The following is a 25,746-nucleotide window of genomic DNA, read 5'->3' as shown; positions in this document are numbered from 1 at the left end:
AATGCCTTATTAACACCAAAAATGCCCAGTATTAAGCAAAGGTTTCTTTCTCCTTAGCCAGGGGGAGGATTGTAAATATTTATATTTATTGTTTTTTCATTGCAGTCATAGGCAAATTTGATGACTGTGTCTCCTCCATCTTTATCCAAGTTATTAGTACACTTGTAGAACAGGATTAGTTTGAGAACAGAGCTCTGATACAGCTCCCAAGAAAACCTTCCTCCACGCTGTCTTGATGCATTGAGGACCATCTTTGGGGTCTCACCATTCAATCAGCTAATCCTTCCAGCCCACATAACCCCATGCTCTACAAGGGTCTTATTAAAGAGTCCTTGATGCAATTCAGATATTCTCTCTTCTACTTCCTGGATGTGAAAGCCTCACCACTTTGTTGAATTAGAAAACAAGACCAACCTGCCAGGCCTATTCTCAGTCCTCACCATATCATTTTCTAAATAATCACGTCTCCCCTTTACTGAGCCAGCGGTCAATATCTGGACCCAGCTCATTGGTTTGTAGTTTTCAGAACTCATCAATACATTATTTTCACCTTTTCCAAACTAGCATGAGGTTTGCCTGTCTCTAGTCCTTTACCTGTCCCTACACAGTTCCTGATGAGATCAACAACTCAGTGGAGCTTTTACCTGTTAATATCTAAACGCTTCCTGGCACCATCGTATGTTTAGCCTGTACCATTTCTGGGTAGTAGTGTCCATGAGTTCACTGACCATGGTGGAGAAGAAAACTGCCTTTGACTTGATCTAGAGTTACTTGCTTTAGCATGGAAAGGATGTTCTGGATCATTCCTGGAATCTCCTTCTAATCAACGAGTGCCAAAGAGAAGTCCTCAGGCCCAGTAGAATGCTGGCTGGTCTTTAGGAAATGAGAGATGAGAACTTCTCTGGGATGTTTACCCCGTCATGCTGGGCAGACAAGCCGCTCTGTACCCTCATGGCAGCCCAGAGAAGAAGAGCAAGATGGGGCGGAGAGTTGGAAAGTAGAACAAAAGCACGCTTGGGTCTGATACAGATGGGGTGGAGGAGTGGTTGGCTGGATTCGAGGAGAGAGAGTGGTGTGATGAAGATGCTTTTAGCGGCAGTATTTTTTTGTTCCTTTTAAACTAGCTTTTTTAAAAAATGGAGAACGTAATACTTGCACAGGGTAAAATGTCAAAAAGAACAAAAGACATACAATGAAACAATAAAATATATGTCACCCTGGCTCCCACTCTGAGGCTTCTGCTGGTAAGTGTTTTTTGTAGCCTTCCAAAATGTTCTATGTATATATAAAGCTATATAGATGTGTATGCACTATTCAAAAATATGCAAACATATATACAAATACCTTTCTGCATTTTCTTTTCAGAGCATCGATTACATAGATTTACTTCATTTGTTTAAGATCTATACTGTGTTCTATTGCATGGGTGTACCGTAATTTTACCAGCAGTGCTTTGAGGGAATGAAAATAGAATTGTTGCCAAACCCAAGGTATGAATCTTAAGTTTGAAGTGGAGAGAGTAAGTGACGGGTGCACAGGTTTACATTTCAGATTCCTATGTAACCTGAGATGTGTCACTTCAGTATCCCTTGCCTCAGTTTGCCTAGCAGGGAAAGGACATCACTTTCCTTCTTGATTCTAGTGTCAAAAAATATGAGACAAGGCTCCTTAGACACAGGACTTGGGAAAAACAACTACTAGAAAGGGTATGTAGTAACATTTTCTCATTATCTAGGGGTGGGGCGTGGGCGGAAGGGAACCCTCTCTCTGCCCATAGCGACACTAAATTGCGCCGATGTGGGTGCTGTGTTTGCTGGGCACCCATGAACAGTCATCTGAGCAGATCAGCAGGCCTGGTCTGCACTCACCTGCTTGATCTTGGCCCATCGCTAGCCCTGTCCAGTGTCGTGTTGGGAAAGGTTTAAGAACTGGCTGTCCACAGAGATAAGAGCCCTGGTTTGCAGTGTATGCTGATCCCCCTGGTGTAAATATTTCCACCATGGCTGGTTTCCAGCTATCAGCATAGTGTCACTGAATGCAGGGTTGGGGACAGATGCACACAGTGGGGTCTTCCTGACTCTTTTTTTTTTTTAATCTTATTTATTTATTTATGGCTGCCTTGGGTCTTCGTTGCTGCGCGCCGGCTTTCTCTAGTTGTGGCAAGCGGGGGCTACACTTCGTTGTGGTGCGTGGGGTTCTCATTGCGGTGGCTTCTCTTGTTGCGGAGCATGGGCTCTAGGCACGCGGGCTCAGCAGTTGTGGAGCACGGGCTCTAGAGCGCAGGCTCAGTCGTTGTGGCGCACAGGCTTGGTTGCTCCGCGGCATGTGGGATCTTCCTGGACCAGGGCTCGAACCCCTGTCCCCTACATTGGCAGGCGGATTCTTAACCACTGCGCCACCAGGGAAACCCATCTCCCTGGTTCTTAACTATCAAGCACCACTGTGGCCTTGGGGCTGTGACCGTGGGGGGTCCACAAGGGACACCCAGCATTTGCAAAGCCTGCAGACAGGAGTGCTTTGGGAGGAAGCCCTTTCAAGCCTGAGGAAGGAGAATGGGGGGAGATGTTAAGGAGGAGAGAAGTCACCTTGGGTCTCTGCACCGTCCCCAGAAACTCCCAGAGGCGTGGTCTGCGGCTCCTTCTGCGCCGACTCAGTACAGGCACCTCTTTCCCTTCTTACTCTTCCTCGTGGCTTCTTTCCTCCCTCACTTTCCTCCTACCCGTTGTGGGTACCTTGGCCCCCCTGATGACCCTTAGGCACTGCTTGGGTCTCCAGGAGCTGCTGAGGGCTGAGGAGATTCCTCGAAGCTGGTACCAGGGGGATGGAAGGTAGTCCTCACAGGACACTGTGCAGCGGGGAAACAGTGGCCTCCTGTTTCCGGTCTCTTCTTGCTGTGCCTTCTCTTGAGTCCTTGGACCTCCCCCCTGCCCTGCAGTGCGGGCAGGGTCAGGTTCAGGAGGAGGGAACTTTATCAGCACCACAGGGATGGAGTCCACTCAGTCTGACCTCCAACGGGCTCCCCGTGAGGGCAGGTGCCCGGCAGCGTGTTAAAACGAACAAGCTCCAGCCCTGCTCCGCGCCTCAGTGCGGGGTGTTTCTGAGGCTGACACGCCAGAACTGAACACGTGCACTTCAGGTGAGCACGACTCTACATTCTGTGTGTTGTGCCTTCCAGCTGCCTGGCTGGGTTTTCTCATTTTCACTTCGCATATTGAGATATGCTAAGGGGCTCTGTAGGGAGTTCCTGGCAGGGCACGTCCTGGTGCCCATTCCTGCCCAGTGTAGTCAGCATCATGCATCCAGCATGCCCCACTCTGTCCTTCTTATTCTAAAGCCAAGTGGGCTCAGAGAGTAAGAGTTAGAGGCTACTGAGGCCAAGGTCAGGGGAACGATTCCCTCTGTAAGTCACGATGTTTTTAATTATCTCTGGCTGTATAACACATCACCTCCGGCAACATCTTGTCTCTGCTCCACAATGTCTGGGACCTCAGTTAAAACACCCAAAGCTGGAATCATCTGGAGATCTGACTGGGCCTAGAGGACCACTTCCAAGGCGGCTCCCCCGTGGGATGCCAGGTTGTGCCAGCTCTTGGTGAGAAACCTCAGTTCCTCTCCTCAAGGCTGCTTGAGGGTCCTCACCACATGGCCCAATACCCCAGAGCGAGTGATCTAAGAGACCAAGCTGGGAGCTGCCACGTCTTGGATGACTTAGCCTTGGAAGTCACACACTGTCTCAGCTGAGTCAGCTCTGATTCTGTGGGCGGGGACGGCAGGACGGCATGAATACCAGTTGGCAAGGATCTCTAGGTTTATTTTAGATGCTGGTTATCACCATCTCTTAGAAGATTATACTCAGACAACCTGGCAATCATCTTGGAAATGTGTGTTACCAGATAAGGTTTTTAACCCATTAGCACAAATCCATCTTCAGTACAAGGAAAACAACTGAGGCCTTTGTGCTCTTTGTACCCTAGTCGTAGAGGCCAAGTGACTAGCTTAAGCTACTTGGCAGGTGAGCGGGCGGAGGCAAGATGGAGCCTTCAGGTGGAAGCCATGAATGGCATCTGGTTCTTGGAGCTCAGGCGTGCTATAGGACCTCATGCTTCCTGAGACTGAACCCCCAAAAAGGGTCACACGGAAGTGTTTACATTTTCTTGTTGTAGCAAGATATGGAGTTGGCCAGAGCTGGGACTCTGCTGTTTCTGGCCAATTGAGTTAGGTCACGTGCCTACCCACCCCTTGCACCCTCCCACGTCTGATTCCTGCAGTTGAAAAGACAAGTTTGCTCATTAGTTGGAAGAGGAGGAAGAATTCTGGAGAGAGGTGGTAGGTGAAGGCGTCTGGGGAGGAACGGGATTAAGACTTAGACCCCGGGAGGTGTGGGAGCTGCTTCGGGGCCCAGATGACCAAGATCCACACAGTGTGTGAGTGGGGGGAAGGGAGCGAGCATCCCCCCCACCTTGGCACCAGACCCCTGTTGTGGCCTGGGAAGCCACGGCGGAGCAGCAGGGTTGGCCTTGCCCAGCGGTATAGGTGGGTGGGCAGAGGTGATGCAGAGATGTCCTTCCATCACGTGGCTTGTGGCAGTGGACTCCCATGATGAGGCCTGTGAAGAATAACACGATCAGACTTGTTCCTCAGCACAGCCACCCTTGGGGGTCTCTGACACATGGGAGGAGACAGGGAGGGGGCTATCAGCGGAGGCCAAGTCTGCATGAGCAGGAGAAGGCTGGGAGATGAGATTCAGATGCGACCATCACTGTGTCCTCACTAGCACCCACAGGCTGGAGAAGCCTGAGACGGTTTGGGTCTACTCACAATACCCAGCCTCAAGGTCAAGTACAATCAGGAAGTGGGGTGACATAGGGACGCTCCTCCCCCACCCTCCTCCAAGGGCAGTCGTTTCTCTGTCCTGTTTTTACTATTTTATGGCCTGGAGTCTTGGAAATAGAACGCTTGGGTTAGAGGCTGACTTAGCCCCTTAGGAAATAGGAAAGAATAAGTTTGTTTCAATAGACTGAGAATCTTGAGAGCAGCTGCGCACGAAATGGCAGCTTTCAGAAGGCTGCAGCTTGCAGCCTCCTGGAGTGTGTGGCGGACATCTGGTGACACACCTGGAAATCAGGGGTCAGTGGGGAGTTGGGCCCTTCTCTCCGTCTGGAACCCTGGCCTCCTGTTTCCAGCGCAGGGTCACCGAGGAAGGCTCTTTCCTCCCAGTCTCTGCTGAGTTGGGATAATGTTGATATTTCTACTCTCCTGCAGGTGGCGCCACAATTTAGGTTTTTAAGCCGCGGACTGCCTGCCGTTTTTCATCCTGCACCGGGTGCACCGTCTGAAACCCAGCCATGGGGCCAGCTATTGGTGGGGGGGGGGGGCGGGGGGAATTCTCTATAGTACCACCAGGCTCTGGTGATTTATTTAATGAGCAAATCTGGCTTTTTATCAACTTAAATAGAAGTTCTGTTCCTAGACTAATAAAACAGTGGTGGCTAAGTGAAGGAAAACTTAAGGATTTCTTCTCCCCTCTCCTATTAAAGCTGGCCTTTTATTCAGCCTGAAAGATGAGCCAATACTCTACACCTCAAACCCCTCAATAAACGACCACCAAACTGCCACAAAAATAGCCTCCTTAGAACACAGGACTTTATGAAGCAATATGCCATTTAGCTTCTCCCTCTTGTGGCCGTAAGCCAGCCAATGACCTACTCAGCATCCCCGTTGGGGGTGGGGTGGGGAGTGGGTGACTTACAGACCCATTGTCAGCAGGAGAAAAGCTCGCGTCTCTCTTTGCCGCTCCACAGCCGGTGGGATTGGGGGACGTGTGGGAGCTAGGAGGGTTTGTACCTGCTGCAGAAACCTGCTTTGAACCGGTATGGAGGCTGCCTCTCCTAGTGTGTCTGACCACCGAGAATGGTCAAGATGACAGAGGACCTTCCAGCCCTCACTGTGTGGTGCTATTTAAAAAAGACGTGGTCTTTGAAAAGCAATGCTGATCGCTTACGTGTGTATCCACTTACCTTAGAGTTTCCAAGCGCATGAATAGATAGCACCTCCCTTGAATGTCACTATCTCCAAGGGGTAAATGGGGCAGGTGAGAAGACAGAGTGTCACTGCGAAAGTCTGATCTACCCCCAAATTATGGAGTTGGTGGATGTCAGAGCCAGCTCTAGGACCCAGGTCTTCTAACTTCCGGCCTAGAGCACTACTCATCCCAACCCATCTCCCAACTCTCCAGCCTTGAGAGAGCAAATCCAAGGGGCCATCATAATTAAAAAAAAAAAAAAATCAGGTCCCACACTGCTGCTAATTTGACTGTTCGTGTTCTTCCTTGCGGAGACATTATAACTGCCCCATTCAGCACACCGTTCACCCGGTTGTTAAGGGGAAGGGGAAGGAAGGAAAAGACCGTTGGCCATTCAGCCCCACGGACAACAGGAGAATCGGCTGGCGCCCCTCACCTGCCCACTGTCGGGCCAGCTCTTTGCCTCACTTCTCTGTCATTTGGCTCTGTTATTGCTCTTCAGGCACCACATGGCATTCATTTCTCTGAATGAAAATAAATGACGCCACACACTAGGCAGGAGATAAAGAATAATAAATACATTTTATCTGCTACCGCTAAAAAAAAAAAAAGATCTTTGACTTCCCATCCATCCATCAGAAAATGGACCTGTGTCTTACCAGCAATAGTCACACACACACATACACACACACACACAAGCTACAAGTGAAAAAATCAAGTTGTATTAAAAATACATGCTAGATGGCTGAGAATGGAAGCAGAGCTGCTTTTCTCACTCCCTCTCCCCCTCTTCCGGCATTTTTATGGCATGCCCTGAAAGCTGAGTGGCAAACAGACATTTGAAAGGATCCCCCCTCCCTCCCGCTTTTATGGGACTGTATTCCATAAGTAACCCATTAGGGTTTTTCATTGGGCTGTCACCTCTGGGAAAGGCCTGTGATGATCCCGTGCAGCAATTTTTAGAGAAGATACCTCAAAGCGGGACCACGAGCAGGGTGAGGACAGCCTGACAAGAAGGAGCCTGAGTGTGAGTGCCTCCTGGGCGCCTGGCTTGTCTCTCCCTAGTTTCAGTCCTGCCTGGAGAAACATTTGGCCCTGGGCTTCCTCAACTCCGGATGGAGGTCCAAGAAGCAGCAGCAGCGAGTTATTTCGTTATGTTTCTCTGGACTTCTGAAACTAACCTGCTATCGCCTGCTTTATCTAGAGTCTGGCATCCGGGGTTTCTGAGAAGAGAGGAGCCGGATCAATGTATTAACGCAAGCTAATAAGATCACTCCTTGCTGCTTTCTGGGCCCTGCGATACTCAGCAGAGGGCCAGAGGCTCTCAAGGCTCCACTCTGTCTCCTGGAATACCCTTCCGCCAAACGACCCAACGTCTGGTTTCATCCTCAGTCTGGCTTGGCTCTCTCCTTCTCATCCAGGCAGCCACCTCTCCAAAGCAAAGCTTCAGCAAGGCCTGTCTAGATGGGCCCGGCCTGGCCCGAGTGTGCTGTCCACCTCGGGGCTTGTATACCCCGTCAGCACACAGCTGGTTTCAGTCTTCCTGGTTTACAACTCTGATCTCTGAAAATAGAAGCCCTTCAGGAAGGCGTAGAAATGTATGCTGCTGTCAGTCATTTCCACCTAATAGGAAGATTCCCTGAAGGTGTCTTGATGGGAGGACAGGAATGGACAGGAAGTTGCTGGCTGTGGGGAGAAAGGAAAGTGGACAGCCTTGAGGGAGGAAGCCAGAAACCATGGGCTCCTTTCGAGGGTCATCCTTGGTGGTTGCCCATGGAGGGAGCACAGTTGATGGTGCCATTTTAGGGGGCTGTGGTGTTGTGGGGATGAGTGAGGAATCCATGGAAGTCTGGGGCTAAATAAGTGTGGGAATCCCTTCAGTTTCTCTTGGAGGATGGGGCACAGTACTGCCTAGGATCTAGGCAGAGGTTTCAGAGGTAGTGCTGCTCACTTTCCGTCCTCAGGTATTTGCTCCCTGCCAGACATATGGCTGAACCAGAGCAAAATCCTGATCTCTCTCTTTGGACTTCAGAAACTGCCCGGATGTTGTCATTGTCTGTTTTTGCTCTGGTCTAGGATCTAGGGTTTTGGAGAAGAGAGGAGCCAGGTCGGCCTCTTAACAGAAACAGGACTAGACGAGTCAGGTTACCCAGCGAGCTCGAGCGCCCTTGGCCACCCATGGTATCTCACCCAGCCTCCCCGTCCTCAGGTCCCGTGTGGGGTTCTGGGGCGGGGTTCTGATTCGGCATGTGTGCCTGTGTCGGTGTCGGCTCTGAGCACCTGGGGGTCCCTCCGACCGTCGGCGCCCACATCCGGACCTTCCGAGGCGGCTGTGTGCCTCATCCCCCGTGCGCGCCCGGCGCCCGTGCCACCAAGTACGCGCCACACAGCCGCAGGCAGGGTCGCCCAGTGCGGGCCGAGGGGACCAGGCGGGTGTCCGCAAACGTGGGAGCGGGGAGCGCGGGCTAGGCGGGCGGCGGCGGGCGCGGGGTGCGGGGAGGCGCCCCCTGCCCCCTCTGCCGGCAGCTCTCGGGCGGTCTAGCTGTCAGCCGAGCTCCAAGCCAGCCAGCACGAGCCAGGGAGGGAGCGGCGGCGGTTGGCGGGCGGCGGGCGGCGGGGAGGGGCGGGGGCGAGGCGAGGGAGGGAGGGAGGCTGGGAAGCGGGGAGGGCGGGAGGGAGGAGAGGAGGACCCAGAGAGCGCCAGGCAGCTGGAGTTTTTGCAGCGCTTGGCCGGGCTTCAATGCACAGCAGCAGCGAGCCGCGGCGGCAGCAGGCAGCCCGGGAGCTCCGGCGGCGGCCGAGCCAGCGGCGGCCCCGCTCCCTGCCCCCTGCAAACTTTGCGAGCAGCCCGCCCGGGGGGCCGGGGGACGCGCCCGGGAGGCCCGGCTCGGCCCGCGGCCGCGCTCTCCGCTGCCGCAGCGCCGGCGGCCGCCGCCGCCCCGCGCCTCCCCGGGGACCAGCCGGCGGCTCCAGCGGCCCCCCAGCTCCGGCCCCTCGGCCCGGCCCGGCCCGTCCCCGGGTGGAGGCAGGGGCAGCTGCGGCGCGGCCGGCCGCGTGTGGCCGGGGGGCGGCCGCCGCTGCCCAGGGAGGCGCGCCGAGGCGCCAACAGCGCTCCCCGGCGGGTCCCCCGCGCACTCGCCTCGCCCGGGCAGCGGCCCGACCTGGCGAGCATGGGCGGCGCGGAGTGACGCCGCCGTGCCCGCTTGGCATCAAGGACATTCAGCCCGCGGGGGTGGGGACGAAGGGGGCGGCCCCGCGTCGCCACCGCAGCCCCCGAGAGCCGCCACTACTGCTCGGGCTCCAGGGCTGGGGGGGTGGGGAAAGGGGTGCTTGGAAGCGAGCCGCATTTCCCGACCTTTTTGTTGGACATTCTGCCCACCTTGGACGCCGCCAGAGGAGCTGTCAAGCCCCGTAGGCTCTGATTTCGCCCTCCGTTTCCCTGGCCTCCCCCCGGGTTCCCCGTGCCTCGGTGGAGTATTCGCGTTCGTTGGTTCGGGGCTGGGGCTGGAGGAGGCAGCCACACGCGCGCACACGCACACGTTCAGAGGAGGGCGAGAGGCAGCGGCACCGGCACCATCTGCAGTGTCAATGCGGCGCTCCCGCTGAAGCAGGCAAAGCGGCGCTTGCAGGTAAGGAGCCGGCCGGGCGGTCGGGCGGGCGGGCGAGGGCAGCGCGGGCGGAGATGCCGGCTCGGTCCGGAGTCCTCGAATGCCCCGAAGCCAGCCCCCTGCACGCACGCACACACACACACGCGCGCACACACATATACACACGGGCACACGCCATGCACACGCACCTGCCCGCGTCCCACCTGGACACCCACGTAGGTGCCGCGCGGCCAGAGCAGGTATTTCCCATGTTCTTTCTCCTCTGACGCTCCCGGACTCAGACTTCTCTAACCAGGACTTTCGGGGTGGGATTCTGTGTATTACTGCCTCTCCCTCCCACCTGGCTAGGCTGAGGGAGCGAGTTTTTTTCAGTTCCCAGCCGCTGGCATCCCTGGCTGGTTTAAAAAATAGGAGAAGTAATGGTCTTGGGAGACCCGCCCAATGTAATCTCTGCTCCGTGGCCTTTGCGCACCGTGGGATTTTAACGCGAGACAGACCGACAGATACTCAGACAGATCTTTGGAGAGCGTGGTGGCCCAGCGCGCGGGGAGGAGGCCACAGAGGCGGATGGGGCTGCAGTTCTGTAGGGCGGTGCATATGGAACAGACACTGCGTTTCCCCAGTAAGAGGCAGCACAAACGCCTTTCCGAAGCGAGGCACTGCTTTCCCGGCAATGCGCCTGGATTTCAGGCAGGAAGGGGCTTAAGCATGGCTTTGAGTGTGTTGCTTGTCTAGGGAGAGTGTGTGGGGTCGGATCCTCCATAAAACGTCTAACCTACTCACGTCTCCAGTCTGTGGACAGCAGCAATCTTACACACACTTGGGTGTCCCTAGCCTCTCTGCACTGTGCAGGGAAGCGTGGGGCTGCTTCCCCTGTGCCCGCGCCTAACACCTGCCACATGCCTTTCTGAGCTGTGTGTCTGAGAAATAGAACTAGAAGGGGGATGGAGGAGGGTGCAGTGCAGGAAGGGAGGAGGGTCCCCCCCTCTCATGACCCCCTCCGCAGTGTCCACCCTACAAGAAGCCCAGGCATTCTTGGGTCTGGCAGCATCTCCCAGAGCCAGGCTGCTCCTGACATGTCGAATCACTCTCCAGAAGCCTGTGATTCAAGGTTCTATTTCCCTAAAGCTCGCCCTTTCTTTTTCTCCCTGGCTGGAGTTTCACAGGCTGCTCATTTTCAAACTTTTTCTGGAGGAAGTGGGAGGGGGTGGGGTTCCAAAAGGGTTTTTTTCATAGTTCCCACTTTGTGGGGGGCGGTCAAAGGCCAATTCATTCAGGGCTCAATTGTAGGGAGAAGAATGTGAGACCCAGATACAACATTATTTTGGAGTTGAATATAGATATAGCCAGGTTCTGCGTTTCTATAGCTGTCCCTTTTGGCGTAGCTTGTTGGGCAGCTTGGCAAGAAATGGAATCAGCTTGTGCTCTCTATACAAGATCATGTGTTCAGAGTGTCCTACAAACCCACCAGTGGGAAAAATATGTTGGGAGTTTTCCAGAACATGAGGAGAAAGGAGGCAACATTCTTTTGAACAAGTGGGCCTCAGTGCTGGGCACAGGATTTGGTTAATTCTGTAAATCCTGAAGATGGGTGCTGAACTAAAGGGCCCTCTTCGTACCCCCATCTCTGCTATTTCCAAACTTTTTTCAGCTCCTGAAAAGGTCTTCGGCTAGGCTGGGGAGGAGAGAACCAGAGAACCAGACGTCCCCGGGAGGGAGATTGTGTTCCCGCTGTGCACTGTGTGAGCTGCCCTTTGATTGATTGAAAAAGGGTAGATGGAATAAAGCAAAGCTCTCACAATGGGGAGAACCCAGTCAGGGGAACAGACATTATTTTCTTTTTAAGAATGGTGGTTGTGTGTACACATACCCAGATATGCACACGCCTTCTCAAAGAGCCTTGCTGTATGTGGTCAGCTCGTCCAACCACATGTGGCCACAGGACCCATCTCTGTCTTTCGGGCTGTGGAAGAACCGGAACACTTCGCACGCCTGCCCTTTGGGTGAGTGGACAGGGAGGTTCCACGTACGCGTGGGGTAGCACAGGGTTTTCCACAGAAATAGGGAACTCCAGCGACAGTGGGTGACTCCCAGGTAAACATTTCCTCACGAGACCTTGAAGGGGCAAAAAGGTGCTGTCCAGAGCTGCCTGAAATGGCTGTGTGTCTTCCTTGTAGACCTCTGCCCCTTTCTCTGCTTCCTTCCCTACCTTCTTTCCTTTCTCGGATATTTGCGGGCTCAGGATCCATCACGTTCACGCTAAGCCAGCAGTCATTATGCCGGTGATAAGCTAAGCATTTTTTAGCGTGGGTCAAAAAACCCCCACACTTTCCAAACTTAGTGTCAGGTACCAGTTTGCTTTCTAGGACAAAGCAGGCGTTAATTAACATCTATGTAAAGCTGGCTGTACATCTCATTTTTTCTGGGCTCTCTTGCCCAGCCCCGGAGCATGTCACGTTGCCACTCTCCCTCTCCACCACTCCTCTGTGACCTTCCTTTTAAGTTCTCTGGGGTCTTCCTCGCTGCTCGGAAGGGAATCAAACTGGAAAAACCCCAACCGCGAAAGCTTCTTTTCAGCAGACCCTCGCTGCTGCCGGGCTGTGCTCCAGGCGCCTCTGCTGTGAGCGCGGCCTGGGTTGCCCACGAGCCGTTCTTTTTGCCCTATTTGGTACTCCCGTGCTCTCCTCTGTCCTCCCAACACTTCATTCTGGATGCCCACCGACGCTCTGCAGACGTTTCCGGAGGAATCTGAGGCCACCAACTTGTTTCCTTTTTGCTTCTCTGCACCTCTCCCTCGGCCCGCTGCCGCCGCGGCTCCCCGCAGACAGGGAAATCTGCAGGGCAGAGTCTGCCTACACCTGGCCTCCGATCCTTTTAATCACAATGAGGGCTGCTGGGAAGGAAGTGGGGGCTTTCTAGGGAGGCAGGAGTCCTGAAGTGGAGAGAGAGCTAAGGGGATGGGGAAATCACCCCCTCCTAACTCCTAGTTATCAGCAAGCTTTGGTGCAAAGAGATCGCTGCCGACCTCCCTCCTCCTAGCCAGCTAGGGGGCATTTTTTCAGTCGTTTCTCCCCATCCTCACCCGGAGAAACCACTACACAGACAATGCCACCTCGGAGACCTGTTGCGGTGGCTTCAGCAATGGGCTGTGACAACAGAAAACCGACCCGCGATCTAGGCTGTGAGGAGTGTGTGCAACAGATGTGCCAGTCCTTCTGGGCTCTCTTCTCCTCTTCTTATTTGTGTCCAGCGCTGCCCAATGTGAAACTGGCTCAGACCCTCCCTCCTGCAGTTGAGCAGGGCTCATTTCTCTCCCTTGACAGCCCCTCCTCCTTCCCACCTCCCTTTCCTCCCATCCCTCCCCCACCCCCTTGCTAATCCACCTCGTGGCTTTGTGCATACATCCACCAGCCCATTCGCCCTCAAATTTGTGGCACTCCAAGAAATCAATAGAACATGAAGTTAACGACAGCTGGATGATTAAGTGTTATTTATATTTAAGGGCGGCATTTAAAAAAGACGGCGCACTAATAAATCAAGCGACTGTTGGGGAGATGCACGTGATTAGGGTAATTGCCCCATAGGTTCCGTTGAGCAAGGCTGGGTCCACGTGCAGCCCTGCGGACACTAGCTACCTCTTTAGTGGCTGTGAGTCCCACTGCTCTCTACCGTGTACCGCCACCTGGTCCCCTCCCTTGGTCTGAACTTGACCCCCTCTTCCTTCTTCCCTCCTTACTGTCCAGACTGTAGCCTTTTAGTTGTGGCAGGAACGTGGAGTCAGCAGGGAGACGGAAGGGGGCTCTGCTGCTAAGTGGTAAGAGATGGATCTTGAAAGCGGAGAAAGGCAGGAGGTCCTAATTCCCAGAACAGAGGCCTTGTTCCAGAAGGAGGAGGCTGCTTCCCTGCTTGGTATGAAGCAGCTTGGAAGAAAAGCTTCCCGAGTCCCAGGGTGAGTCTGCGTGAGCTTTTGATCCTGTGGCATCAGCCTCCCCAGGGAAGAGGTTGTGAGGACGTTGGTATTTGTCCTTGTGAACATAACAGAGTGGAAAATAATAATAATGATGACGATGCTGGCTAGTATTTATTGAGCACTTACTTGGGGGAGGCATCATTTAAGGGTTTGCACAGGTTGGCCCCATGTCTTCCTTGTAACAGCCCAGAGAGGCACTCAGTTACTCTCCCCATTTCCTCACGAGGAAACTGCGATGGGGGGAGGGGGGCAGGTGAGGACATGGTCCAAGGTCACACAGCTGGTAGCGGGTGGAGCCAGGTCTCAGCCCTAGGCAGACTGACCTCCCTCCTTGTTACTATGCTGTTTGCATCCTTAGCAAACCCGGGGGAGGTTTGTGGGAGAGTGTGCTGGGGTGAAGTTTAGAAGATCTGGTTTCTCCCTTGGACCACCTCTGTGATGCCAGGCGAATCTATTCATTTTTTGAACCTCGACTTCCCCCTTCATCAAATGGGGCTGAGCCTTATCCTTGACTGTCGTTGGTTGTGAAATTGCGAGGATCGTTCTGGCAGAGTGCTCGGTTTCTGAGGGTGACTCTTGCCTCATTTGGCAGCTCCTATTTCATCCTGGGAAAAAACGAAGGAGGAGTGAATGAGTGCAGTCCCGCTCTCTGCTTTTCATTCTGTGAGGCTCTGAGTCTCGTGCTGGTAGGAGTCTAGTTCTCCCAGTGGCTACTTCAAATTTGCTGGCGTTGTAGAAACGGCACTCTCTCACTTAATCCTTCAAAGCACCCTGTAAGGTGGGGATTGTTTATTCTCATTTTGATGGTCTGGGAACTAAGATGGAATGAATGCCCCAGGCTGCTATGCGGTAGATAGTCTCTTCCTTCTTGGGGAAAGATGCTCATAGTAGGTGCTCAATACTTGCTCGCTCATTCATTGATTAGCCCTAGGGTTCCAGATTTTGGAAGACAGAGGCAGGGAAGGAATCTTTGTCTGTGGATGTCATGCTGTGCTGGGTGCCTGGACCATATGGTGTTGGAGCAGAGATTCACTGGAAATCCGTGGAAACGGGCTGTGGGTGAGGAAGGTCTCTGTGCAGACTTAGTGTAAGCATGGTGCTTAGTTAGGAATGACATCCCGATTCTGAGAGGTATGAGCAGTGAGGCCCTGCTGGAGCCCGTGCACCTAGATGGGTGCTGTCCCACCTGGAAGTCGGGCCTACTAAGCTGCCTGACGTGACCTCTCTGGCCTGAACACTTCAGGGAGCATCCGCAGGTGATTCTGCTGCAGTTAGTTTGGTTTTTCCCTCTGAAAGACAAACTTTTATTCTGCACATTATTTTATTTGGCTTCTCCTCTACGCTGAAGTGAATGAAGCTTCTGCCAAACTTGAGGTGGCTGAAAGGGTGCACTTGGATTTCATCACCACCCCTCCGGGCAGCAGCAGGAATGGCTGCCACCGTTGGCCTGCTCAGACTCATGCCAGCAGGTGTGTGCGAGACCTCAGGCATCCTCTCTTTGCCAGCTGAGCTTGGCTGCACCCCGCCCTCTCCACGGCGCGTTCTCCGTGAACCAGGATTCGCAACAGCAAATTGGATTTTGGAATGTTTTGTCAATCCAACACAAAACAGATCGCTAGCTAAGAGGATATCGTCTCTGCAGTCGATGTGCTGAACTCAGACTAGCCGAATCAATTCCCAAGGTCTTCCAGGGACAAGGATTTTCATTAGGAATCTGGAGGAGAGGCGCTGTGGGGGAAGAGGTCAGTGGAACCACAGGAAAGGAAAACCAGAGCTGGTCAGAGGCTTTCCTGGTCTTCACTCGAGATCGGGTTCCCGCTTCACATACTCATTGAACTTGTCTGCTAAGAGCCCAACTCATGGATTTCCTTCTGGGTAGAGTGGGGTCGGGAACCAGGGGGTGAACAAACCATTCTTTGGCTTTGGCCCAGAGGTCAAGAGGAGGGACAGGAAGCCGAGGAGAGCTAGACGATCGCTTCTCCTCTCGTGGAGGGAATAGACAATGAGAGGAGGGCCTGGCAGGGCGGCAGCCCCTGGGATGTGTGATCGAACCAGCCTGTGTGGAACGTCAGCTAGCTTTGCGGAGAAGGTTAGCGTGGATTTTCTTCCTCTCCGTCTCAGTCCTGCTGCCCGAAGGTGATACCTAAAGTACAGCAGAATTTCACAGAGCATATTCTGTGAATAGGTGGTTCACATACACAGTTTTCACGGTCAAAGAAGTTTGAGAGGGGCTTCCCTGGTGGCGCAGTGGTGGAGAGTCCGCCTGCCGATGCAGAGGACACGGGTTCGTGCCCCAGTCCGGGAAGATCCCACATGCCGCGGAACGGCTGGGCCCGTGAGCCATGGCCGCTGAGCCTGTGCGTCCGGAGCCTGTGCTCCGCAACGGGAGAGGCCACAACAGTGAGAGGCCCGCATCCTGCAAAAAAAAAAAAAAAAAAAAAGAAGAAGTTTGAGAAATCCTGAGTGTAAACCACAGAGAAAGAGGTTCTTTGTTGCAGGACTTCTCAGAGCCTTTAAAGCACTCGAATGTGGATGGGTAAAACCACAAGAAGTAGATATACTGTGCAATGGCCCTGGGAATCCCCCAAGAAATGCTGGACTAAAACAAGCACTTTCATTTGCCTACTCCCGACTGTGAGTGAAGGGGTGGAGTCTATAATAAAAGTTTCAGTTGAATTTGCACACTCAGTACTAGGTACTGGTGATTATGTAGATACTAGGGTTCCAAGCAGAATTTTGCCAGGTGGGTAGACAGTTCAAGTCCAGCTTCAGTGTTTGCCCCTTGTCCTTCCAAGGCAGCCGAGAGGTTCTCAGACAGGAGTGAGATCCAGGAGGTGTATATTTTCTCAGGTTCCTACGTGAGCTGGTATGTCCCGCTGGTGAAACAGCACTGGTGTTGTGGGAAGAGCTAGCTTTGGGAGACAGATGTAGATGATTCCAGCTCTGTCACTTACCAGCAAAGGGGTCTTGGGAAAAAAAATCACCTTATGTTTCAGTATTACCATTTATAAAATGAGGGGATTGGTCAAGATCCGTGATTTAAAAACTATTTATGCAGTGGAATTCTCTATTCACATTCAATTTCATGTGGAATTCTAATGCACAGAACAGAGGCAAGAGGGACTGTTCTGGTGAAAGTGATGGAGGAGCCCAGGGCCTGGCACCCTTGCCTGTCCCCTCACCCCCGGTCTTGGCCTGGGTTCCCTAGAAAGCAGAGACCAGGGCAAAAGCTGATGTGGTAACACTTTGTTGAGGGGTGGAATCCCAGGGCAGCAAGACTGAAGGAAGGAGGGAGGAGAGGGGGGGAAGGGACGCACAAAGATTGACATATTACCAGGCTAGCCCCAGCTTCCCGCGGAAGCACAGCTGGTGGCTCGGGTGCTCAGGACGTACCGGGAGAAGCCTGATGGGAACACGGTCTCAGAAAAGTCTGGAGGACAGGTACGGCCAGCATCCATCCTCCTGCTAGGTCTTTCCCGCTGCACCTCCCTGGGCACCTTTTACCCCACAAGGCAGAAACTCCCCCGCCCCTTGGGGTCATGATGCCAGGTCAAACTAGAGCCTATGGGGTCAGGCCTGGGGGCTGCGGCTTCCGTGGCTCCCCCCAAGTGGGCCTGAAGGTGTTGCACCTGCAGGACCCTGACCTTTGCCCCTGAAGGAAGAAAGGGAGCAGGAACTTTAGGAGCAAAGGAATGAACGGGGTGCTGTGTCCCTGGGGCCGCTCCAGCTGGGAGCAGGGCAGGGGGTTGAAGCCCAGAATTGGGGGTGGGGTGGGATGTTTGGTGGGGTTGAGCGATCTGGGCAGGTACATAAATCGAGGGTCTGTGATAATGGGTTCCATATAAGGAAGATAGGGTTCTTCAGAACAGAGTCAGCGAACCACAGCAGGCTGCTCCAGTAAGGCATCATTCAGCCCCCAGCATTCATGACTCTGGCCAAAATAGCCAACTACACCATGGCTTACCCAATTTAAACCCCAGAGGAACCACATGAAGAATGCGTTCCAGCCAGGTTTCCTATCTTGTAGGGCTCATTGACCAAAGGCATGCCTTCCACATGGTGGTATGTGAATATCTCAGACACTTCTGTTTGTGATGGCAGAGGGCACAGCTGCTGGGAAGCTGGGGACAGATGCAAATGACCTTTGCCCCCTTCCAGTTTTAAAAAATATTGTAAGCGTTGAAATACAAGGAAACAGGAGACATTTCTGCATAAAATATTTCCCATAGGTCATTGCCTGGAGTCAGCCCCCCTCCTTTTTTTTTTTTTTTTTTTTTAACAACTCTTGTACTTTGAAGCTCCTCTAGGGTCAGGTGGGGCAAAGGACTGATGGTCCTGCTGCTTGTGACCCCTTTCCCTGCTGATGGTCCTGCTCTGCTTGCGACCCCTTTCCCTGCTGATGGTCCTGCTCTGCTTGCGACCCCTTTCCCTGCTCTCTTTGCCATTAGATACTGACCCCTGTCTTCTTCCCCTAAATGCACTTGCCCTTAACTGATGATTGTTGCCAGCAACTCACTGACTTGGAGATGTGTCTGCGTTAGCAGGGCTGCCTAAGGTTTCCAGCTCCCAGAGGGTCAGGGACCAACCCCTGCTTGAAGCAGTCTCTTGTGTCATTAGGAACTTAATTCATACTTTTTAATGGTGCTAAAGAAGCTGCTGCTGGCCATAGCGATGATGCCAACAGCATTGAAATTACTTATTTCTTTATCTCTTTAGACAACAGGGACCGTTTCTTCCTTCTCTTGTATCCTTGGTACCCAGCGTAGGGCCTGTCTTACTGGAAGCAGTCAGTAAATATTTGCTGAGTAAAAAGAATGAATGAGTGGAGGAGAAGGAGAGGAGATGAACAGTCTGTAAAGGAGAAAACTAGGGAAGAGTGAACCAGCTCTCTGGCAGGGGTTGGCTTGGAACCACATCAAGGCTGTGGCTGTTTCAGAGGATTAAGATGAACCAAGACAAGCGCAGGCTGAATCCATCCATCACCCGAGAGTGTCCTGGGTGATGGTGGTTTGAGGGCAGGTAGGGGCCGTGGTCTCTTCATACTGATGCACACGGAAATGAATTCTTGCTCTTCATGTAAAACTCACTGTGGGTTTAGATGCCGATAGATGGGGAGGGATGACCAAAATGCATTTCCCAGAGCATCCCAAAGATGAGCCCCCTCCCCCGCCCCCGAAAAGGCATTCGTGGCTAAGTAAGTCTTGCAAACACTTGATGCTGTGTCCTCCTTTGGAGATTCAAGATGCACATTAAAGGCAAAGAAGTTTGGCTACAGAGAATCCTGGTTAATTATTTTTAGCAAACCATTTTTTTTCAGTGGAGGGATGCCTTTGCGTGGGTGTATTTAAACCTGTTGACATTTCTTGGAACAAGTGTTCCCCAGAAAGCATTTTAGGAGATGCTGGCCTTCATCTGGAAGCTTTCAGGTTTGAATGTAGTTTGGAGGAGAAAAAAACAGGAGAACAAATGTACTGTGCTCTTAAAATAGGGACTGGTGAGGTACAGCTTCCGGAGGAGCTCAGCTTCCTCTTGTCCTTGTCATTTGCTTTTGGGAATCTCAGAAATGGCTGTGAATTGCTATGAGATGTTGGCGACCCTGGTGCCTTCAGATGTGTATTTTCTAAGGGGACCGTTTTAAGGAGTGTGATTGCAGTTCTGACAGGTTTGTGGAAACGTTTCCAACAAGTGTAGCGCTTTTCGGTTGCACGTAATAGATCAAGATGGATGTTTGCAAGATACGTGAGTAATGACATTCACCTTCTCAATATATTTTTTTCAGCTACACTTATTGAATAAGAGACTTCAATGTAACTGGCAAAGATAAATGTTCTGAATTAACAAAAAAGGCATGAGTTATTAAGATACAGCTCCCCAAATTTTGGGTGGTTTAAACAAATTTTCTCTCAGGGAAGAAACTTTGCTACCCTAGAGAGGTCAAAAGTTTCTAATTAGACTGTAAATTCATGGTTTCTACCATTGGGTAGTGATCTAGAGAGCAAAGCTAGGCATTTCCCATGAGAAACATTTCACTGCCCGGTGTTTGTCTTACCTAGGTAATGATGTGTGTGGGCATGCACATGTGTGTGTGTGTGAGCTGGGGTGGGGTATCACCCCCATAGTACTTGGATTTGGATCACCTGGGGACCCACATGCCCAGTTATAGAGCCTCACCATGCTTTGCCCAAGCCCTGTGTTCCTTTTCCAAAGTGAATAACAGTTGCTAACACACACTTACTAACAAAATTCCCCTGACGCCCATTCATAAAGCACAGCACTGGTGATTCTAGCAGCATTAAACTGTTTGGCGACTGAGTTTAGAATTATAGGAATCGGAGACGTGAATTAGCAGTAAATCAAGTCCCAGCTGAGTTTGAACCTAACCGCAGTGAGTTTTAAATTAAAAATATCTTGCTATGATGAAGCAGTTGTAAGTCAAGCACCGGAGCTCTGTCACTCTTGACTCTGGAGGAGTGTAGCTGTCACCCTTTGAAAGGACGACCCTGACAACAGCTTGTATTGGTTCCCAGGCATGCTGGGAAATTGCCACTTCATTTCTTCTTCATAAACTGTTGGCTTTCATTAAAAAAAAAAAAAAAAGAATCCTATTTGCGGGGACACAGCAGAACTCTGGGAACAGGGCAGGTGGGAGAGGGCTCAGGCCCAGGGGGGACCATTTAGAGCCTTCTCTTTGGTCCTTCTCAGGAGGAGTCATGCAGCAGGGGAATCTGGGTCTGCGGGTGCCGTGTGGTTTGTTTTCCTTATCGGACCATATTTGATTCTTCTTTCCGGGGGATCTGTACAGAAAAACAACAAAGAGAACACTTCAAGGAGGCTGCTGCACTGTCATGTTGCAGTGACAATTGCGGTGTAATAGGAAATCATTTATGTAAGTTATGGTGCCCTCTGAGTGGAGCTTGTCAGAAATGGGGCAACAGCTTCTTGAGGCTTATTTTTTTCTCTCCTGCAAAATAATCCTGAGGTTTTCATTTTCGGAGCAATTGAAGGAGTATTATGTGCTGGCCAGGGAATCGGGAGACCCAGCTTCTAATCCTAGGTTTGCTGAGTCTCTTTCAGCCAAGTGCCTTCTCTGGGCTAGGCCTCAATTTCTCTTTCTTTCAAGTCAGAATAAGCCCTTGCTGTTCCCGACCTGAAGCTCAGGAGGTGAGGATGAACGTAGCTGTGCATATTAAAGGCCCAGGTGAGCATCAGAACAAAGGTTCTATTTACATGCAAGGTTAGAGAAAATCAAGTAAGAGAGAATAATGTTTCAGCTTAGGCCTCTCACCATTGCACGTTTACCAGCTCCTGTGTTTGCTGATCTGCTGAAGAGCTGTAAGTGATAAAAGCAGCTTGCAGAGGGTCAGAAGGGAGAATGCACATGGGATAGCAGGAAACCGTCGGAGGAAATGGTTAGTGCAGGAGTCCAGAGGCCGGGGCAGGAGGGCGAGTCCCAATCCTGGCAGTAGTAGGTTAATGGGGGACTGCGGAGAAAGGAAGAAGGTCTTGATTTCCTTCCGTATCTACCATTCACTTTGCTCCATACGTATATATTTACATATTTTAGTTAGGTAGATGTGAGCTAAGGAATATTTAACCAATGAATTGATCGATCCATCCATTAGTCAATAGTTATTTTTTTTTTTTTTTTTGTGGTATGCGGGCCTCTCACTGTTGTGGCCTCTCCCGTTGCGGAGCACAGGCTCCGGACGCGCAGGCTCAGCGGCCATGGCTCACGGGCCCAGCCGCTCCGCGGCATATGGGATCCTCCCAGACCGGGGCACGAACCCATATCCCCTGCATCGGCAGGCGGACTCTCGACCACTGCGCCACCAGGGAGGCCCTAGTCAATAGTTATTGAGTGCCTACTATGTGCTAGGCACGATGCAAGAGTTTGGCTGTACAGGGATGAAAGACCCACTTCCTGCCATCGGAGAGCCCACAGCTTGGTGTGGCCACAGCGCACATGTTTATAGATAATTAAACACAGGGTGTTAAGACGTGGGCTCTGTGCAGGCAGAGGGCCTCCTGAGAAGGTGTAAGAAGGGGCGCCTGTCCAGATATGAAAGGCAGGATGTGGCGAAGGTCTTCTGGAGGAGGAGGGGCCATCAGTCGGAGGTTTGAAGGGTGTTTTGAAGGGTGAGCGGGACTGGCCTTGTGAACACATGAGGAAGGGGTGCCTGGGGGAGGAAGCAGCATAGACAAGGCGTGGAGAGGTGAGCGCCCACAGCAGAGGTGGGAAGTGGGACCAGATGCAAACACCCCTGGAGGCTGGGCCAGGACCAGGACCAGGAGAAGCGTCCAGATAAGGGTTTCATTCGGCAGGCAGTGGCGAGGCCTGGGGATTTCCAAATGAGGAATCAACGAGACCAGCTTTGCATTGTGGAGGAAGAATCAGAAGTGAGGCTGTTATGGTAATCCAGGAGACATGGACAAGGGCTGCCCGAAGTGGTAGCAAAGGAGAGAAAGGGACAGATTTGACAGGTCCCTGGGAGTTAGAGCTGACAGATGGTGGATATGGTGGGGAAGGTGGTAGGAGGGAGGGGCGGGGGACTTGGGGATGTCTTGCAGGTGTCCAGCTTGGGCAGCTGGTGGAAGGCGACACCCTTCACTGAGCTATAGATTTCTAGATTGAGACTTGGTTGAGGGGCGGGGGATGTGGTCTTTCTGGACGTGGTGAATTGAGGTGCACATGGGATGATTTGTGGGTAGAGGTGAGGCCAGCGGATATGGGGCGCTTGTGTTGTTGGCAGCATCATCCCTGTGCTTTTACTCTGCTATTTACTTCTGGTCCCATTGGTAGACAGAGGAGCTCATTTTGGGATCTGGCAGAGCTTGGTAAAGAAGCAAGAAAACCCACATATAGATTTTACATTTTCAAGTGGTTCATGTTTTGAATTAAACATACTATCTTGAACATTTTGCTTGAGATTATTCTGAAAACATCCAGGCATTCACCTTGCCTTAGGAGATGTCTGTTATTTTCCAATGGAAAAAGCATGGTCCCGGAAGGTTGAGTCATTCACAGACAATTACAGAGTAAGATCGGAATAAAGGCAGAATTAGAATTCAGCAAAGGAGAATGACCAGGTCTTTGTTCTGGGCATTAGCTTGTTCCCTTTCTTGGTGTGTTCACCCCACTTTCAATGTGGACACACTCAAAACAGTGTGGTTTGGTGAAACGAGCTCCACCCTGAGCTGAGAGATGGGGATTAAAATTTTGATCTCGCCCTTTAGAAATATAACATCTCGTTTGTCTAATTTTGTGTCCTGGGGTAGGGGCCAGTCTGTACAATCCAGGCCTGCAGGTAGGATCTGGCCACTTGTGAGGTTTTGCTTGGTCCAGAGAGCCTTCAAGAAAAATTTGTATGTTTCCCACGATGGGACATGATGGGACGGTCCGTCTCCAGGGGGCCACAGGTTCCATTCGCTGTAGTCACACTTTGCTTCTCACATTTATGGTGAAAGTATTTGAATTAAAATACGAGCAGCGTAGTACCTAGTAGCTACTCAAGCAGGGTTCCTTCCCCCCTCTTTGCAATATGTGGGGGAAAAGTGAGTTAGCATCTCAGTGTCCAGTGCTTTGCATTCTACAGGGACACTTTGTCATGTAGTGGTCCCCGTTAAGCCCAGGAGATGTAGAAGCGGCTGGTGGCAAAACTTTTAGGCTCGTGTGCTTATACTGTGGGAACTTTAGAAAATAGGCCATTTGTCTTGAGCAGAGTTTGGAGAGAAAAATATCTAACTCCTTCAAGTCCACCCCCAGCCCCACTGTGCTGCTCTGGAAGGTCACCAGGCTCACGTGGGGCTGGGGGTCTGCCGACGGGTCGAGGTATCCAGCTGGCATGGACGCAGTTCACACCGGCCCTCTCGAATGAGGGATTCTGGTAGTTCAGCCCCAAAGGGTGTCTTCAGCTGCAAAATTGCAGTTCAATTTCAAGGGAAACAATGGAGCTACTCTCTTCTCTGGGTTGCTCCTGGGTGTCTCAGAGCAGCTAATCAAAATGGCTTGTACTGTGGTGTCTCCTGTGGAGGGGGAACAGTGGGCAGGGTAGACATTTCTTATTTATTTATTTATTTATTTATTTTGCACGGGCCTCTCACTGTCGCGGCCTCTCCCGTTACGCAGCACAGGCTCCGGACGCGCAGGCTCAGTGGCCATGGCTCACGGGCCCAGCCACTCCACGGCATGTGGGATCCTCCCGGATCGGGGCACGAACCCGTGTCCCCTGCATTGGCAGGCAGATTCTCAACCACCGTGCCACCAGGGAAGCCTCCAGGGTAGCTATTTTTGAGCTCTAACCTTCTCAGAGCCGTACAGAGATGACAGGGTTTCTGCTCTTCCCGCGCCACGCCTCCGTACCCAGCCCTTGTACGTGTTATCAGCTGCACTCAGTACATAATATATTTATGTAGCTGCGCTGCGGGTCTCAGGGAGCTCAGCAGTTTTCCCACTTTATCTGGTGGCAACTTGTTTCCCTAGTAGGGGGCAGAGGGCAGGGCCTGGGGTCCTAAGAAGGGAAGTAATTTAACCACAGTGATGTGTGGTTAGGACCAAAATAGACTAGTTGACATCGCCCGGGGCTGTGCTGGTGGCATCCTCTACGCCTGACTCTGCATGCTGGGAGATGGGGTGGGGGGTGGATTGCTGAGCCCACCATTCCTCTCCAAGGCTGCCTCCGAGTCTGGGATAGAGGCAGGGAATCCCCACTGCTCCTACTTTTCTACCTCGCTGCCCCCTAAGTGTCACTGTAGAGACTTCCCACTGACCTGTGCCTATCAGATGTCAAAGTGGCTTCTGGTTCTGTGGTCAGATGAGAAGATCCAAGAAAGGTGCACATACTCGAGCTGCCAACTGTGTGTGCAGTGTCGAATTGGACAGCGGGTCTGGGCTGTGGCTGGGCCCTGGGCTGGGTGCCGGGGGCAGTGGGGGAGAGCAGGCTTTGCTAAACCCAGACCTGATTTCACGAGGAGGTCGCTGCTGTTCATTCTAACCTCCTCATTCTTTTAGGACTCGGTACTAGCAAGACCCAATGCTTCGCGGCAAATACTTCAAAACAAATGAATTAAGTATTTTTTAAAACCTGTAATTATACGTATGGCTGCCCTTATTAGGTGAAATGGTATATTCTTGGCATCTAGGATTGGGGATGCAATAGAAGTTCTCTTGCTTTAATTTGAAGATGCCCATGTTTGGAGTGTTCCAGAGAGCTCGAGTGTAAAGCTTGAGGAATATCATGTGGCCAGAGAGAGAAAAGTAACTCCTAAAAATATCAAGCAACATTTCCCCAGCACATATTGTTTTGAAAGAATGGCATTTATATTTGCAAATTTTAAAAAATCTTTAGGCCTGGAAGAGTTTTTCCCAGCTAACAAATTTTGCACGTAGCCTTGTCCGCGTTCCAGACGTGAGCCAGTCCCAGGAACTTTTGTGTGAAGATAGCAGCCGTATAGCTAGAAACTCTCTGCAGAGTCAACCTGCCAAGAATTTATTTGTAATATACGATTTATTGACTTATACTTTTAGCATTTACCTCTCATATTTCCCCTTAATTGCAAGCTTCTTGAAAGCAGGCAACTGTCTCATACCTATTTGCAGTTCTGTTTGCCTCCAATAATAGGGTGGCTTAGTTTTTTTCTTGATTTCCTGAGCTTAAAAAGAGGGGTGCTAGAATGGTCGGACGGTAGAGGGCATCACACATAATGAAACAACTGCGAGTCCACAGGAAGTGGGAAGTAGCATCACAGGAAAGTCAGTACGCAGTGGTGGCTGTGTGCTGGTGTGTAATCTTCTATTTAATCGTCATTGCTCAGTGATTGTGAATAAAGCATCTACTGAGTTGGAGTCTTGATCACAGACTTACTGTATTGCCTGGGAGGACATAGGAACTGCTGTTACTTCCTTTCTGAAATGAAGACCCCATTAAACTTGGCTGCCTTCCTATGGTCTTAGGCCAGAAGGTTCTGAGGTTTCACAAAAGTGAAAAAAGAAAAAAGATGACATCAAAGTGAAATTCAAGGAAATAAAGAGATTTTTATTCGGGGGACAAATGATTGCCCCTTGGTAGTTAATTGCCTGCTTTTATGTTCCCCCTTTCCCCCTATTCCTTCCATCTTGTGTGAAGAAGATCTTAAATTCCAGGCTCTTA

At 51.7% G+C, this 25,746-nt stretch overlaps 1 protein-coding gene across 3 annotated transcripts in view; it reads left to right on the top strand.

The window, feature by feature from the left end:
* Positions 1-25,746, top strand: part of PLXNA4 (plexin A4) — a 627,343-nt gene that overhangs the window by 150,184 nt on the left and 451,413 nt on the right. Inside the window, exon 1 of one of the 3 annotated variants that reach the window (XM_060108911.1) lies at positions 9,456-9,651. The exons of the other annotated variants lie outside the window; for them this stretch is intronic. The gene's annotated coding sequence lies outside the window, so the exon portion shown is untranslated. Of the gene's footprint in view, positions 1-9,455; positions 9,652-25,746 lie in introns of those variants that run through there. 3 annotated transcript variants of the gene reach the window in all.

This window comes from Mesoplodon densirostris, chromosome 9 (assembly GCF_025265405.1).
Source record: "Mesoplodon densirostris isolate mMesDen1 chromosome 9, mMesDen1 primary haplotype, whole genome shotgun sequence".
NCBI classification, from domain to species: domain Eukaryota; kingdom Metazoa; phylum Chordata; class Mammalia; order Artiodactyla; family Ziphiidae; genus Mesoplodon; species Mesoplodon densirostris.
Note: the sequence above shows the minus strand (reverse complement) of the source record. Positions and strands in the feature narration are given on the sequence as shown.